The following is an 11,157-nucleotide window of genomic DNA, read 5'->3' as shown; positions in this document are numbered from 1 at the left end:
GAACTATGTGTCAACCTTGTCATGTTTGACCTATACACCAAATTCCCCTTCTCTAACTGCAGTTCAGTGTCATAGGAGAACGTTGGTATCGGAAACTCTCTTGGCCACATCTGAGTTCTTATAGAGACAGAGCTAGAGGGTGTGGAAAGGAGCTCTGTGTCATCTGATTGAGTTGACAAATCATCACAGACAGTAAGATTAAGTCCTTGGCTGCAATCATCAGTTATTGGGATGACCTTGACAGTTGCCAAATCCTCAAGTTCAGCAGTAGATGTCAAGTTCACTAACGCATCTCCAAAGTCTCTGTCTTGGTACTGCAGTCTGAAATTCCCATTTAACCCACACACTTTCCGGACTTCATCCATAAGCTGCTCCATTGTCTCTGGAATTCCATCAGGCAGAATTAGCTTCCTGGTGTCATCAGGATTCAAAACAACTCGCAACTTGGCTGGCCTTTTCACTGTCATGTCTGCCCATCAAAAAGAATCTAGTAAAAACAAGAATAAAAAAAACATTAGTATTGGTTGTATGGTCCATAACTTTCATCTAATTACTCAACAATTTTATGATTAACAATCCCCCTTATCAATATTATAGTGATAGAAGTTTTACACTTTCTGAAATTCCCATAAATTTGTGTCAAAAGTTAAACTGCTATGGCCTTTAAGCAGTGTCTTTTTTACATTATGAGAGGACAGCAAAAGAAAGAAGCAAGGCATTCTCAAACATTTCCAATCCTACATTCATTCATATTCAACCTTATGCATGTATGTATCTCTTCAGAGAGATGAGGCGCCGTCCATCAACCATGTAGTGAGCCAGAGGGTAGGGATCTGTCAGTTCATGCACCCCAACAAGCCTTAGTTCCCTAGCAGTAGATGTGACCAAGTCATAAGCTCTGTAATGTTCCAGGTACCAGGCATCCCATTTTTTGACAATGAAAATTAGTCTCTCCTGTAGAACAATCATATGAACTATTTCCCAGAACTCTGGAAGTCCAGCCAGCGACCCATGGGATACCACCATTCCAATCTTGTAGTTGAAGCCATCATAGGATGCACTTTTTGCAAGGTTCACAGTGTCCACATGTTGATGTCTTTGCTTTACTGCCAATGCAATGTCCTCATTAATAACATCAAGGGGAAGTGTTGAAACATCAGTCACCTCCAAAGATGGCTTAAAAAATCTACACATGTGCAGATTATATGCAGTCTGAAATTGGTGCCTTTGAGCTAATGAATACAGTACATTTTTGTAACAATTTGTATGACGAATTACTCTTTTAAAGAAGCTATGTTTTGCTTCAAATCTCATAGTCCATAGTGCTACAAGGGGTCCGAAATGGCGTATTAACCCTGGATAATGCTCCAAGTAATGATGTTTGGGCCGAATTCTTTGATCAGGGAAAACTTCTTGGAATACCGTCCTGTGTTCAGATATCTTGAAGTCAAGATAACAAATAGAGTCCTCCGTGTGAAAAGGTGCAACAACCAGTTCCACAATGTCCTTTAATTCACAGAGGACTTGCCAGGCTGGTTCGTTTGAAGGAACTCTGGTCCCGATGAAGAAAGGAAGAAACCTCAACAGGCTCCAATTCTCGTGTGCATTTCCTCCAATTGTTGTCTTTGCCGCGTAGGTGAGGGGCACAAAATGGGGACGGTTTGTCTTATCAGTCCACTTAAATGGAAATGTTGTTATTGCTTCATTTAAATTGGCTAATGTGAAATATTTTTTTGAAATTAACACAGTAAGACAAAGAGCAATCTCAACAGGGATAATTCCTTCAAACAGATCATGAGCTATATCTGGGGGGAAACTCTGCGTCACACTGAAATATGACAGATTTTCTGACAGCACACACTTCCTTTTTACACCAAAATGACTAGACAGTGAATTTTCTTCAATAACTTTAAGATGAGCAGTATGGATATCCTTGCTTCTTACACAAAATGCTCCGGACTTGACTTCTGTTGTTTGAATGTCTACATTTTCTGCTGTACAAAATCTGCAAACATATTTACCTGCAAAACTTTCCACAAAACCTGCAATACCATGGGCTCCGAGATTGTCTGCTACTACACAATGAACAAAGCCTTTCAGAGATTTCCCCAACTTGGCAATGAATAGTCCTTGTTGTTCTAATATAATAAGATCATCTACTAAGGGCTTCAAAACACTCTCAAATCCATAGCACTTAACATCCTCACTATGAATAAGTGCAGCTAAATATATATTAGAAAGCGATGAGTGACAACTAGCAGGCAAGTTCCCCAATGCCCAATATACACCACAAATTTTATGTTTTTTTTCTGGAGGTACCAAGGGGATTACATATTTCAAAATCATCTACATATAAAATAAGTGAAATAGCACACTCCTTTGACAACGGCAAATTTTCTCTGTAATTAATACCATCATAAAAAGACTTACACCAAATGTTATCAGATTGAATTTGATATGAAGATTTTAAATTAGTTGCTTTGTCCAAAAAAGTTTCACAACTTAGAATCTGCTGTAAAGATTTTAGAATAGAGATATACTGAAATGATTTTTTGTTTTGGTAGTCAAGCACAAATTCTACAGATTCTACAATAATAAAATGTTTTTTGTAGTAAGTCTTTCGCTTCCAGGCAGTGGAAAGAGGGCCACGGCCACTACAAGAAGTAGTGATTGGATTTGACTTACAGAGAGTAGATGCTAGGTCTTGCAGAATAGTTTCATCTACTTGACAGTTACCATTCTGTAAGTGCTGAGCTAAGGTTTGATGGATAAGAGGGACCGAAGCAGTGCCTATTAAATAGTCAAACTCTTGCAAAAGTTCATCAACAGCCACACTAGAAACAAGATAAATATGTTCTAGCTTTAGTAAAAGGGAGGCAACTTTGAGCTCAACATTACATGTCAAGTCATTTAAATCCTGCACATCAAAACTGGAATCACCCAAGTCATCTGTACTTAATTCATCTAAGGGCTCAGTACCAACACTATCAATCTGGATACTGCTACAATGACTTTCAGCAGAAAGATTTACGCTTGACTCCTTTTTCTCAACTACTTCAGGCTTTAGGTCAGTTTCAGAACAATCCTTATGATTTCTGCTTCTGTGAGTTCGGAACGAACCATAAACATTTGTTTTGTAGGAACACCCCTGAAACACACAAACTACTGTTTCATGTTTTTTCAGGTGCTCCGCTATATGTTGAAAATAATCTTTTAAATTTGAATGTTGATTGCAACTGCATAAAAGACATTTAAATGTGGTAAGTTCCGTTTGTGAGGATTGCTGATGACATCTTGACAAGTGGCTCAAAAGTGCATTCCAAGTCTTGCAGGTACATGGACAGTTGAAATAGATGCAGTGATAGGAATGGTGACGTCCATAATGTCTGTGTTCAAGCTTATAATGTTTAAGTAGCTCAGATCTTCGTGAAACAGATGTACCACAGTCTTTGCATTTCCACATTCATCAGAAGACTAGGAAAGAAAGAAAAGTAGACCCACCTTACCAATGTGCCACTTAATACAGTTTGCATGATGCAGAATGGTACATTTGCATGCAGTTTATATAAACAGTTGTGTTTTTGTCATTTACTTCAGCAGGAAAGCAACGCCTTTTTAAAGCAACAGATATTTCATTTTACTAGTTCATGGTGGTAGAGGTATCATTACTTGTCACCATATACCTCTACAACTGATCACACTATCCAGAAATATGTCCCTACTTTGCAATTATTCAAAAGCTGTAATACGTGAATAGGTTTATACAGTATGAAACACAATAAACTGATGTTCTTACAATTACTGAAATCATTTAAATCAATTGAAAGGTTACTTAAACTGCATGAAATGACTTACTATTTATTTAATAGTTTATTGCCTGGTCAAATGAACTTACAGTAAGGTGGGTAACTTTGTGATATTTGTTTTGACTAGAGATGTGACGAGACACTTTCATACTGCCATTCACTATATTATAAATGTAACTAAAGCAATTTTAATTACATTACTAATACATATTACATTAGTATATTGAAATATATTAGGCTATCAGCTGCATCTCTATTTTGGGTTTTTAATTCGTAATTGAACATACATGCAAATGTTCACTTAATTCCGGGACTTACCGAATTCAGTAATGGCTAAAATTGTGACCTTTTCAGGAAACAGCAAACCTGTAAAGACAAAGAAAAAGGCGAGATTTCACATTTAGTTTTACATGGGGATATTAGCATTATCCATTATTGTCACTAAAAACTATCAATTAAATCAGAAATATTAGCGGTATTGTATACAGACATATTATAGAATTAAACAAATTCCTTTTTAATCAGTACTCATGGAAGAGCAAGAGGACCAAAGTTATGATATCCCTCAAAGTAAAACTGTAAATCTGGATTAAAAAGTCTCTATGGCACAGAAAACGGTCACCTATTAATCCCTCTGTTGCTAAACTGAACAGATGCACAGGTAGCGATGTGCAGAGCACTTCTTTAAGTGTCATTAATCACTAAAACTAGTTAATTAAAAGTTGTTCAGTGCTTGAGCGGAGCTCCGACTGCGAATTCCAACTCATTGAACTGAAATACTCCCGTTTATAATTCTGGACGTTTTTTTTTCCATCGACTTTTAAAAGAAAATTGACCAGGGTGCATTTTATCAGACATGAAGCCGACACGTTAAATTGCTGTCGGATTAACACAAACCGACCACGAGCTGTGGCTGTGTATCTGCGGTGGATTAAAGACAAGGCGGGCAGGCAAACGTCTGTGACCACAGTCAAACTAACGTTACATTTTTATTTGTTAAATACACTTTTTTAGTAATTTGTTCTTTAGTATTTTACTCCGAAGGTTTATGCCACTTACAGTAACATGCATTTAAGCTGTCAAATGCGACAAAATGTCGACGTTGACGAGTTTTACCTTCTTCGCCTCACTGTGCTCTGCTGCCAGCTCTGTGAGTACGGCGTGTGCGAGCCGCTGTTGTGTCGAAGTCTGTTCCACCGTCGAATAGTATTTCCCTCCTGTTTAAATGCATATAGACACAACTGTGATTAGCGATAAGGTGGTTCAAATTCAGGTATTGTTAGGGGAAACATATCGACGGGGGAATAGTATTCCACATACAGCTTAATTTATGGTAGCGGCGGTGTTCCGGTCGTGAGGTGCACACCTCCCCGCCCTCAGTAAAAACACGTTTAGAGACCAGAACAGGCCCTCTCCTACTTTTTAAGCACGATTTAAATACGAGCATTATCATACTACCATTATTTTTTTCACACAGATGCAACAAACGAATCTCCCTGTGCATGTGTAAAGAATGCAAATAACTTCGTTTAGCTAACGTTACCTAGCTAGCTAGCTAGTGTTAGCTAAACATGTGCGCAAATTACAAAAGCAGTTGTAAAGTAGTTGCCCTTCCTTCCACTAACTTTAAATGAACATGGAAAACAAACGCTACCATTAAAACAACACAATAAGACTTCTTACCTTGTTTAAACGAGTTTCCTTGAAAAAAACCAAACGACGTCTTCATCGAAGCGAGGTAATGGCGGACAGTAGCAAAACTCAGAATGATGCGAGGTCATGGCCATGGGGTTACGCATAGGGGTTACGTCGTTACGTAGGTCACATGACATGAAAACCTCTGGTTTAAAGTGAAAATATAATTTAAGTACAATTGTTGCTTTTAATTTTTGCTATGGGGAGTGTTATCTGCTTTTATGCAAACGGAAATAAACAGGTTTATCCTAGAAACCGTGATTTTCAACTAGACTAACATAAAAATGCACTTTAAATAAATGACAGTGGTTTCACTTTTTTCAGTGTATACTGCAACCGATTAAGCCGCGATGAGCGGACCACACTAAGTCAAGCTGCGCTTTTTCAGTTATCCTGGATTTCTTCATTCTATTTTTGTGCAACAGGCCCATGGACTCAGGAGTTCTTCACCTGGTGCTTCGATTTATTTCTTCCCCATTCACAGGGAAAGTGCAGTAGTGCAAGGATGAATTATTACAAAAATATATCAAAAACAAAACAAGGAAACTAAGTACAAACTATTCAAATTATCATACTAAACAAATATTAAACAATACAAAAGCCTAAATCATGCCCTGACAATTGGGCTCTAGCACCTGCACCCTTCCAGGCCAAAACCGTTCTGCCCCAAGGAGCCTCTGCCTCCTTCCTTTATACCTGAAGCCCCTCCTACAAAACAAACCAAAGTTAATTGGAAATCAATCAAACCCCATCATGTTACCTCAACATTCCAAAACATTTCTGGCTACATTAATACACAATATACCAACTATAAAACCAGAAATTAAATGTTACATGCTGAACAAGCTTCTCAAAACAGAAAACTTTAGGCACTCCAGTACCCCCCTCTGTACTGGCTTACACTTGGACCGTTCCAGGTCTTCCCCCCTATAAATTACTCCAAACGCTGTCACTTCCTGTTTACCGCTTCGACCCAGATTGTCAGTACCATGGATGTATTAGGAGAACTGGATACAGTGTTCGGCGGGAAGCCCCGTACGTTCCAATGAGAGTGCTCAAAAGTGCATAAAGCAAACATGGAGCCAAGGTGGTAAGCCTCTCCTCAGACCACGAACCTCCTATGGCGCCATTTTAATGCTACAAAGCGATCACCTCCCGTTAGCATTCCATTGACTGCCATTCATTTTGGCGCCACTTTGACAGCGAATAACTTTACATCTGAAGCGTTTAAAGACTCTACTGTCGCATAGTAGAGGAATTACCGTATAGTACAGGAGAAGCGCGCAGGCAGTTTCGTCTCACATTAGCTGTTTAAGTGCAATTACTAATGTTAACTAGCATTTTAGTTAGCAATAATTAGCCTGTGCCTATGTTATCTCCTTACATATACCTACGCTCTCCGTCTCTGCTAGATTGGGAATGATTGAGATTTCTCTTGGCACAGCTACCAGAAGACTTACAACTTTCAGACACGTTGCTCACGTCACATTTACGTCGTCTCTCTCAGTTGGAGGCTGCGCAGTAACGCTCAGCGCTCACCGGAAAAGTGCTTCTAACGGCCTTCACTGGTCTCCGTCCAGGGCAACGAGATCTGTTGGTCCACTCTTATATACAGTCTATGCATGGAGCTCGGCTCTTCCGCATTGTTGGCCCATAACGCTGGTTGGCTCACGATGGGCATGCGCACTAGCAACAATTTGTTTGCGTTGTCGTAGCAACCGGTAGCAACATGCGCGTTCATGAGCTTCTCTCTCGTGTCTCTTACTCTCTTAGTGGTGAACTCATGAACTCGCCGTTTTCACTGTCTAAAATATTCACTAACGTTAAGCATTGTGTTTTCGTTGTTCCCTATCGTTTACATGCTTAGCTAAATAAACAATAGATGTATTTAGCTAGACAACCAAGGAGATTTAATAATTATGTTGTGCTACTAGCTAGCTAGCTACTAACTAGCGCTAGCTAGCAGTTAGCCTGCAGTTTTCGTGACTTCAGCTCTCAGCCACGTTACAAGCTTTACAGCATACGGCCCTCGGATGTATCATAAGAGAGAACCAAGGCGATGTAATCACTATGTCTGTAATAACGTTATGTAGGCATATAACTGGCTATGTATAGATCTTAACACAGCCATGCTAGCTACCCCTGATGTTAGCAACTAGCTAGCTAGCCGATAGCCCGCCAGTTTGGGAAACGCTAATGACGTTACATCCACGTAGCTAACAGGCTTTACAGTATAGCCACATACATCCATAGGGTGTATCATAACTTCATAAGATAATACCATGGACGTATTAATAGAACACATGGTGAATTACAACCATTAGCTATATCCATTATTACAGCTAGCTACATGAGCTCGGGAAAACAGTCATGTGAGCGGGCGGGCGCAGTCCCGCGGCTCTGCTCGCGTCCACTATGCACGTTCATCATGCCAAATTTAATAATTCTGGATTCGCTTCTAGTGAATGTTAAAAATTTTAAAAACGTAACGTTTTAAACAAGGTCCCTTTCAGTGTTCGGGCTGGTAAGTTGATATACCCAGAAACAAATTATCTGCTGAAATATAGACGTTTCTTTCGCCATGCAAAGTCTATGTGAAAAGTCTTTCTGGGCCATGGGGTGCAGTACCACCGTTATCCGCTAAGCCCATGGTGGCTTTTAGACTCGGCGCTCTTCCTGGGGGCTTGGTCAGTACCATAGACTGTATATAAGAATGGACCAACAGATCCCGTTGCTCTGGACGGAGACCAGTGAAGGCCTTTAGAAGCACTTTTCTGGTGAGCGCTGAGCGTTACTGCGCAGCCTCCAACTGAGAGAAACGACGTAAATGTGACGTGAGCAACGTGTCTGAAAGTTGTAAGTCTTCTGGTAGCTGTGCCAAGAGAAATCTCAATCATTCCGAATCTTGCAGAGAAGGAGAGCGTAGGTATATGTAAGGAGATAACGTGGACACAGGCTAATTATTGCTAACTAAAATGCTAGTTAACATTAGTAATTACACTTAAACAGCTAATGTAAGTCCAAACTGCCTGTGAGCTTCTCCTGTACTATACGGTAATTCCTCTACTATGCGACAGTAGTCGCGTGGTTATGACACAATCGTTAGCCTATTTTTACAAAAACGTATACTACGGAGCCATAACGTGAGGTACAAGGTAATGGAGCCTTTTATACATTGTCGTGTTTCTTTAGAAATAAACAATGGACAAATAAAGTCTTTAAACGCTTCAGATGTAAAGTTATTCGCGGTCAAAGTGACGTCAAAATGAATGGGTGATCGCTTTGTGGCATCAAAATGGCGCCATAGGAGATTCGAGCTCTGAGGCGAAGCTTACCCCCTTGGTCAGTACCCGATCCGTACCGCCTGTAAGATCCGTTCTGCGCATGCAACGCAACTCAATGTGTTTTATGACGCTGCCTGATCAGTTCTACGCTTGCGCACAGCTCTATGGTTACCAGAAGAAAACATTAGACAGTGACAGTAGATCGTTATGATGGCAGAGATGAAGTTTACAAGGTGTTTGCTGGAGTTTCCTAAAGTATCTGTTAATGATATACGGAGGGTCGTCCGGCCATCCAGTACAACACCATGTAGCAAATTAAATAAAGACTTCAAATTTTACGTTTCATCATTTCTTTGAAACTTTGAAGGTAATTTGCTAATGCTAGCTAGCCTGAGCTAGAAGCCTTGCTTTGGTGTTTTAAGTCATGACCAGCATACTCCTAGCTAACTATTTTGTAGCTCAATGCTGGACATTTCACCCCAAATTTCGGTCACTTTACTGTATTTGTATTTGTTTAGCTAGTATTTGGTTTAGAAGCTTTTATTGGTGATTTTTTACGGTACAACGTCCTGCTACATACGTACATATATAGCTAGCTATATATGCTCCGCTATGTCGCGTTAGCATGCAGCTACAATAGTTAGCTATGAGTATGCTAACGTTAGATTGTAGTGGAACGAAGCAGCACTTTCTAACGTCAAAAATCACAGATAAAGGCTTCTGAACCAAACACTACACAATCGGACATGTTTCAGCAGGAATGTGACCCGGAATTGGGGAGAATTTAACAACATTGCCAGCTAAGATGACATGTTTACTGCCGTTAGCATGTAGCTACTATAGTGGTACACAGCAGTGGTGTCTGGAAGAGCTGTCATCCCGTCTTCGAAAGGACACTTATGTACGTTTACACTTCATCGCATTAATAATATACAGTCTATGGTTATTAGTCAAGACGAAGTATTAAAAGTAAAAACATTAACATAAACAACACAACAACGACGTCGCTACACGGTTTTGGATCAGTGACAACAAGTCTTGATTGTTTGTAGCTATGACTATTGTATAATAAAGATTTAATTAAAAAAAAGTTGTGATGTTTGGTCGTAAAGTGTTTCAACGCATGCGTGGCACAAATCGCACAGGGACATTGTTAGTTTTCTACTACGTAATCATGCGCATGCGCAGAACGGATCTTACAGGCGGTACGGATTGGGTACTGACACATTTGAAGATGAGAACAGGTGAATGAGACATGCAAACATTTGGATGACCTTGGGTAAATCCAATAACCTAAAATAAATAACTTGAAATTAACTGTGTATGTGTCATATTTATCAAATCATGATTTCTACTCTTTCGACTAGTACTTAAATACACTGAAAGGAAATAACATGAATTGACAAGCCATGTGTCCATTGATGCTAGCCCACATGCTAATGGTAATACTAATGCTAACAGTCCTATGCTAATGCTCATGCTAGGGTTAGCTTAGCATGCTAGGACCAATGCTACCACTGACTTAAATGAAGGCATGGGGTAACCCCATGACAGTGTTCATTTTCAAACAGGTTAAAACTTGCAGTCTTCAGATCCAACTGACTATATATATATATATATATATATATACTATAGATATGAAGAACATATCTAGAGGCATTTAGTAGACTTTAAGCAGCTGCCTCTGGAGCTACTCCCCAAGACCTTTAAACAAACTTTGATGTGTAAAATCGGCACACATCAAAACATAAAATTTAAAGATCCCTCACAGCTCTGGGGGTAGGGACTTGGCTTGGCAACCAGAGGGTCACTGGTAAAATAAGATAAGAGATAAGATAGACTTTATTAATCCCACACTGGGGAAATTCCAGTGTTACAGCAGCTCAAAAGAAAAAAAGAAAAACAATGTACACACATCAGAATAACACAAATACACATTAAGTAGATGTGTGTTAGTACGGGTTTAGACTCGTAGCTGGAGAGGTGCCAGTTCACCTCCTGGGCTGGGAGTTCCAGTGTAAAACAAAAAAAAAAAAATACTTTTGGAAAAACATCCGCCCACTCCGATCTGTGCAACATACCCAATCTTTAGTATTCCCCAGACTTTATTTCATATTTTGGGCTACTCTTCCTGTTGCAAATAAAAAATTGTTCTTACTAAGTTAATTGCTCAGATCTGGGAACACAGCACATGGTTCAGGTTACTGGGCAGGTGCCACCAGTTATTAGATTTTAAACAAATGACATGCTTGTGTTTCTTACCCAGTCTGACTCATTGTTATGTCACTGCTTTCACCGTTGCTCATTTTGGTAGTGTTTGCTTGTTTACAACCTGCCTGATTTACCACTGTTGTAGCCATGACATTCTGTTC

The 11,157-nt window shown here is 39.6% G+C and overlaps 2 long non-coding RNA genes across 2 annotated transcripts in view; one reads left to right on the top strand and one right to left on the bottom strand.

Annotated features, from left to right (window-relative positions):
* Nucleotides 1-2,121: 2,121 nt before the first annotated feature.
* The window catches only part of LOC116057599, a 10,121-nt gene continuing 1,085 nt past the window's right edge, over nt 2,122-11,157 (top strand). Inside the window, exons 1-2 of the long non-coding RNA XR_004106855.1 lie at nt 2,122-2,132; nt 2,613-2,615. This is a non-coding gene — a long non-coding RNA (uncharacterized LOC116057599). The remainder of the gene's footprint in view (nt 2,133-2,612; nt 2,616-11,157) is intronic.
* On the bottom strand, nt 2,604-5,576 carry LOC116057598. The gene is made up of 3 exons (XR_004106854.2): nt 5,490-5,576; nt 4,125-4,172; nt 2,604-3,474 (listed from the first exon to the last, which is right to left on the bottom strand). It is a non-coding gene; the product is annotated as an uncharacterized LOC116057598 (long non-coding RNA).

The sequence above is a fragment of the Sander lucioperca genome, chromosome 18 (genome assembly GCF_008315115.2).
Source record: "Sander lucioperca isolate FBNREF2018 chromosome 18, SLUC_FBN_1.2, whole genome shotgun sequence".
NCBI lineage: Eukaryota > Metazoa > Chordata > Actinopteri > Perciformes > Percidae > Sander > Sander lucioperca.
Note: the sequence above shows the minus strand (reverse complement) of the source record. Positions and strands in the feature narration are given on the sequence as shown.